Source organism: Limulus polyphemus, unplaced genomic scaffold, assembly GCF_000517525.1.
Source record: "Limulus polyphemus unplaced genomic scaffold, Limulus_polyphemus-2.1.2 Scaffold11, whole genome shotgun sequence".
NCBI lineage: Eukaryota > Metazoa > Arthropoda > Merostomata > Xiphosura > Limulidae > Limulus > Limulus polyphemus.
The window spans coordinates 1,998,417-2,004,417 of record NW_013665621.1 but is presented as its reverse complement, the minus strand read 5'-3'; the positions used below and the strand labels follow the sequence as shown (position 1 = coordinate 2,004,417).

Here is a 6,001-nt window from a genome sequence, read left to right as displayed (position 1 = left end):
ACGTGTTGAAAACTGCCATGTGTTATCTTACATTAGCAAGAAATAAAATATTTATCTTTATTCAAATGTTCAGGAATATATCTCAAAATTATTCATGCATGCGCGTTGGACTGGATTAACTGGCAACTATTTCGATGAAATTAAAGAATGCGTTGTCATTTAGATAACATACTAGTAAACAGGATGTAAGTAGTCGTGAACTTGCTTGAATCATCACCTCAGGTCACGATCACATGACACAGCTGCCAATAAACATTAGTTGAACTCACCTAACTAGACTCATGTATCACAATAGCGTTCAATGAAAATTATCACTGACAAGATAATGTAGGATTCTGTGATAACGCATTATGATTTAAATATATAACTCAAAAGTGCAGTGTGTTTAGCGTTAGGTCAAAACCTTTTGTTTCTGCTATAGCAACCAGAATTTGTTTCAAAAAAACAACAACAATAACAAAGAGTCGGCCAAAGAACTAACTGTAACAAAAGGGAAAATCGGTAATTCAGTATGAGTTAGACATTTGGGCAAGATCCATTATTTATCATAAATCTAGGCAAATGATAACTCAAAGGTTTGTTTGTTAAAACATTTTCGGCAAAAAAAAAAAAAACTTCATGAATCCAGATGGAAAGGAAGTTGTGATAACAACCAGGACAGATCCTGTCCTACGTCAGAGTGTGGTATAATGAAGGCTGACGTAGTATAGCTATAAAAGAAAGACCAAACATTCCTGTCTAGCAGAATTTAAGAATCGACTTAGATACAAAGTAGTCACGTGACTAATACAGCACAGAGCGTCAGAGAACCAACTTTCAATACCAGAATAATGATTCTCGTGTTCAAATCTATGCGCTTAATGTTGTTATTGTCCCTAGCAAGTTTTCTTTGTGCCGAAGAATACAGGAAATGCCACTCTCCATTTTGCCCAACTAACATTTGTAAGGAAAGAAATAGTAAGTTTGTTAATTTTAAAGTTCGCTATATATGTGTTCAGCGCCATTATATATTTTCCCTTTCTAATTAATGAATAGGTGACCGTATTTTACTTTAGTTTTTATCTATTATTATCCTATGACATTTTTATACTGTTACTACACTCGAGAGTGTCGTGTTAACATAGCTCAACACAATAAGTTTTTAAAGTAAAATTATTTACTGAGTAACAATAAAAATATACATTTGATAGAAATTGTGGAGTCTTTTGTTGTCAATTAATTCCGAATTAAATATGGCTATTATTTCATATTATATAAAGTTGTTAACAAGAGTAACAAACAAAGTTTTCAGAGTCTGAGCACATGGTTAAATCATTTATGCTCAGAAATGTTTATTATTAATTACCACACACGAGCTAATCTGTTATTTTTTAAGGAAAGTAAAAAAGGCTTTTGACAGTTTTAAATGATTAATAAATTTCCTAATCCAATATATATATATATATACATACAATGTAGTACTATATCTTTTCATGACTACCCCCAGTGTGTGAGCGATAAGTTTATAGATTTACAAATCTAAAAACCGAGGTTCGATTACCTGTTTTGGACAAAACGCAGCTAGTTTATTGTGTAGGTTTGCGCTAAAACAAGCAAACCTATATTTTTAGTCCTTTATTCATTTCGATTTCTTAGCACTATTACCTAAGCAAAAGTCTAAAAATCCGATGGTGAGATTTTTGCAAGACAGTCCTCTGGTGCCTCAGCAGTAAGTCTGAGGGCTCATAACGCCAAAAACCGAATTCGATACTCTAGATGTACAGAGCACAGATTGCTAATTGTGTAACTTTATACTTAACAATCTTGCAAGGCAATTATATATACTACCCAAATTCCTATATTTACATAATTTACACTCTTTTGAAACAGTTCTTTATTAGTAGCGCCACTTGTTCAAACAAAATATATATGTATTTTTTAAATTTATAATGCCGTATCTAATTCTATAAGTAAATATTGGATTTGACTTAGAAAACAACAACAATAAATATAAATTAACATTACTAATATTTTTTCTTTATTTACAGAACTATTTTGTCCATTTGGAATACAGATGATCTGCTCTGATTTGATAGGACAAACGACAGAACATAACCAATGTTCCAGTAACAGTGATTGTCCATGTCCAAAGATTTGCTGTAGTGCCGGCGAAGGGTGTCCATATCGTTGTTACAATGGGCTAACTTTACCTCCACCGTGATCATCACTGTCGTTTTTAATACTTATAGAAATGTTTACAGAAATGTAGCTTTACTTTTGCTTTATTTTTTCCTTATTTGTTTAATTAAATGTAACACACAAAGATTATTCAATGAGTTTTCACTACATGCACTACAGAGTAACTCAATAGTAAATTTTAATAAGAAATTCGCGCAAATAAACTGTTTTTACTCGAAGATGAAGTTGCTATAATGTAATATTACTTCTGTTTAACTATAAAGTATTAAAAAACAACACATGCTTGCTTCTATAACATAATTTTTGCTTATCATATTTGGTATATAAATACACGTGTTTACTTCAGCTTTGATGACAAGGAAAGCCACTTTCAGACAATAAAGTTTGTAGACGGCTTGAATGGGTTATAAAGAAAACTATTACAAGTTTAACAAGGTAACAAATGTACAACGTTTCGATAAAGATTTGTACCTGATGATGACAAAACCTTGTAGAAATGTTTGTACATATGTTAGTTGGTTAAACTTGTAATAGTTTTCTTCATTACCCATTCAAGCCGTCTTCAAACTTTGCATAATTACTTCAATGACAATTTTGTAATTGTAATTTCAACTCCTTAATAAATGAATATTGTTGAGTCACGAAGAATTTCATTATAAAATTTATGTTCAACACGTAACTTGTTTTATGTCAGTTCCAAATTGCAGCTTTTGTAATTTTTGTATCGATACTAATAAATCTTTAGCAACCATCCTTAATTGTGACGATTTTTTCAGAATATTTGCGCAAAACAATCCTAAGCCTATCCATCTACATATATAGCCACCCATAATTGTTAACTGATAGACTAGGGGGTTTGATTGTTTGTTATGAATTTCGCGCAAAGCAACACGAGGGCTATCTGCGCTAGCCGTCCCTAATTTAGCACTGTAAGGCTAGAGAGAAGGCAGCTAGTCATCACCATCCACCGCCAACTCTTGAGCTACTCTTTTACCAACGAATAGTGGGATTGACCGTCACATTATAACGCCCCCACGGCTGAAAGGGCGAGCATCTTCGCTGGTGGGATTCGAACTCGCGACCCACATATTGCGAGTCGAGCGCCATGCCGGGCCTAGACTGGAGGGAAGGCAGCTAGTTATCTGCACCCATCGCCAACTATAGGACTGCTATTGGCTGACCAAAAGAGTGGAATCTGACCATTGCTGTTTATCGACCCACGACCCCAAAGTATGAAGCACATTTTTATCTGCAACGGGCCGCTATCAGTGACCTTCAGGTTCACAGTACAGGAAACTAAACCCTGGAGCACGCCCGGTCAAGTGATGGTGTGATATACTTATTGTACATAGTAATTACTTCCACCTATCAACAAAAAAGACAGCTAAGGCCGGGACACATTTACACACAGGCAGAGTACATAGCTGCCTCGGTCGGCAAATTTACGAAACATCGAACGAAAGCGGCAACAAAAATTTATACATAAGCCGAGGGAGAAACAATACCCACGAAGCGGAAGGAACAGGTCTAAATTGCATCTGACCCTCCCAGGTCCAAACAAGGACCTAAATCCTGATGAAGCAGAAACAAACACAAAGTTAATGAATAATGTTTTTATTTAATTTTGTAATGTGGAGGCGCCGAACCAGATCCAGAAACCAATCGAGAGCGCTGAACAATCATGTGACTGATCACGTGATTAATGACGTAACTAATAATATATATAGGCTTTACGCTTGGAGACAGCTTAAATGGTAATGAAGAAAAAGCTTAAATATAAGTTTATCTTCATTACCCATTCAAGCCATCTCTAAGCATTATTAGTCTCAAAGTGGGTTCCTCGTCATCGAATATAGGTTTTATTTCTGAAACGATTATGTGGAGTGGGGGTGGCAAACAATATCTGCCTAGGGCGGCACTATACTTTAATGCGGGCCTGGCTAAGGCTGTTTTTACTTCTAGAAGATGGGTTGTTTGAACGTATCTGCTTTATAAGTTAGTTAGAGAGCTTTAGCTACTGTTTTTTTTTTATTATTTAAACAAATTAACTGTTGATGGGTTTATGTTTACTTATTGTAGTACACATTGGTTTTATTTTTCTGGTAAAGATAACAGCTTGGATTTTTACTGATTCGATAATAATTGATATTCTGGAAAAAAACGTAATGAGGTGTATAAAGAAAAGCTTTTAAAACTGTATAGTTCATACAAAATACACACAATATAAGCCTTTAAACCGTTATTCTAAGAGCTTGAACATTTGATCTGAACGGGTTAAATATTTCCTCTCGCAAAAATAAACCGTTGGGGATATCCAAATAACACTCATTTAATTTGGAATAAAAGTTCCCGGATTTACAATATTTAAGTCCTCGGTTTGATTCTCCGCAGTGGACAGACCACAACTTGCAAATTGTATAGCTTTGCGGTGAAAAACCCTACAACAACAACTTTGAATAACAGAAACCTGAACACACATAATGAGTTAAAGGACAGCACTCTTCGAAATTTTGAGCAGCAGAAACAAATAAAAAAAATACGACATGAAGTACATAATTTAGTTAAGTGTGAAATGCAGATATTAACTAATTTAGTTCAAGTTAGTTTCTTAAGCTCCAACATCTTTTACGCAAAATGGCTAAATAATAATCTTAAGGGCTTATAATGCTACAATTTCATATTTGATTCCTATAGTGGGCACAGTGTAAATATCCCATTGTACAGCTTTGCTCTTAAAAGCAGGTGACAGTTTATTTCTTAATAACATTGTCCAGTCTATGAATTAATAAAGTTCAACCTTACTTTACAATTGGCGTGTGTTATCAATTTTGTTGTTGAAGTGCTCAAAACCAGTTTTATACTTTCAACATTTTATATTTCACATTTAATGCACTGTTCTGTCGCTGAATCCAAAAGATAAAGAGCAAACTGTGTGTTGAGCACTAATGATTTTTTCCTTAGCTTTCGAAGAGCAACACATGTGTATGGATATGTTAATCTTGCATGATTAAAAAAAATAAGATCAAAATTAGCGTTCTGTCGATAATTATATTTTTTTCATATCGTGATATAACGCTAACCATCTGGTTTACGATAATCATACAAATTAATTTAAACTGTGATGCAGTGAACTTATGATAGGTTTGATTTCATTATACCTAATATTAGTTGTATCAGGATCAAAGGTTTTTAACATAAAGCTGCTGTTTAACAGAAGTTAAGAACCGAACAGCATGTTGATAATTAACCATACGTTCTTTAACCTTTGGATAGCAGTGATTGTGGCAGAGTACAGGGTTGAACAGTTTTCTTGAAAAATAAGTTTAACTCTAACTTGTGATGGAATTACCAGACTCTTATTTAGCTGACAATAAGCTACAGTATGGTTTATCATGTAAATTACAAATAAAAAACAATAATGTAATGCACTATGAAAAGCAACATAGTAGACAGATTTCAGGATTAATTAAAGTGAACTTGTTCTATGTCCACACGAAAAATTGTACAGTTTTTGAAGAAGGTTAGTTGAAATTTGCGTTGACTGAAGTTTCCTTTGGTGAGTCAGCATTAAGTTTAAGGACTTAGAACTCTCAAACAAGGAGGGGGGGTGGAGGTTCGATTCCCCGCTGTGTACAGAGTGCACAAAAACAACAATGACTGAAGTTCTAGGTCCGTGTACGCACATTTAAAAGGTTGGCTCCATGTGTTGAACAAAGCGTTAAAAATTATCAACTAACAGTTTAATTTCCTTTAGTAAATTAGTGAAGTAATAATACATAATTATTCCAATAGATAATAATTGTTAATTTAATAATTATTAAAT

General features: G+C 33.9%; 1 long non-coding RNA gene across 1 annotated transcript; it reads left to right on the top strand.

Annotated features, from left to right (window-relative positions):
• The first annotated feature begins 247 nt into the window (after positions 1-247).
• LOC106478712 lies at positions 248-2,931 on the top strand. The gene is made up of 2 exons (XR_001292081.1): positions 248-957; positions 2,028-2,931. It is a non-coding gene; the product is annotated as an uncharacterized LOC106478712 (long non-coding RNA).
• The last annotated feature ends 3,070 nt before the right edge of the window (positions 2,932-6,001 follow it).